Source organism: Sciurus carolinensis, chromosome 2 (assembly GCF_902686445.1).
Source record: "Sciurus carolinensis chromosome 2, mSciCar1.2, whole genome shotgun sequence".
Lineage (NCBI taxonomy): Eukaryota > Metazoa > Chordata > Mammalia > Rodentia > Sciuridae > Sciurus > Sciurus carolinensis.
The window spans coordinates 146,855,159-146,855,725 of record NC_062214.1 but is presented as its reverse complement, the minus strand read 5'-3'; the positions used below and the strand labels follow the sequence as shown (position 1 = coordinate 146,855,725).

Genomic DNA, 567 nt, shown 5'->3' with positions numbered 1-567 from the left:
TCAATGCTTTTATTTTGTTATAGAGCAGAACATGGTCAAGTCGTGGGCTCAAGGCCTTCACAAACCAGTTAGTTTTGTTCTGTTTTTGTTTGGTTTATTTCCATGTCAAAGTTTATCCCAACCCCAAGTGGGGCAGGGGAAAACAGTTAACTATTAATGCATGCTCTTGGTCTTGAAGATGATAAAGAAAAGCGATATGCATAGCCCAGTGCAAATATTTTACTGATCTTTGAAAATCAATCTAAAGAGTAAGTCTTGGGCTGGGGATATAGCTCAGTTGGTAGAGTGCTTGCCTTACAAGCACAAGGCCCTGGGTTCAATCCCCAGTACCGCAAAAAAAAAAAAAAAAAGAGTAAATCTTAGTAATAATTCTGTACCATAGGAGACCAGAATATAACATCCTGGGTGTGCCCCTTTGATACAAGGATTATTCTGAGTGACTATTTTAAGAAGCAGAAGACACAAAAGAATCTCTGAAAACAGTAGAAGTTACCCTTTTGTAAGGTAAATTTGCACCTAGAAAGAAAATCTCCATTATAGGGATGTTTCCTGTGGACCAGGAAGAGA

At 38.4% G+C, this 567-nt stretch overlaps 1 non-coding gene across 1 annotated transcript; it reads left to right on the top strand.

Moving 5' to 3' along the window:
- The first annotated feature begins 261 nt into the window (after window positions 1-261).
- Window positions 262-335, top strand: Trnav-uac (transfer RNA valine (anticodon UAC)). The gene has a single exon. It is a non-coding gene; the product is annotated as a tRNA-Val (tRNA).
- The last annotated feature ends 232 nt before the right edge of the window (window positions 336-567 follow it).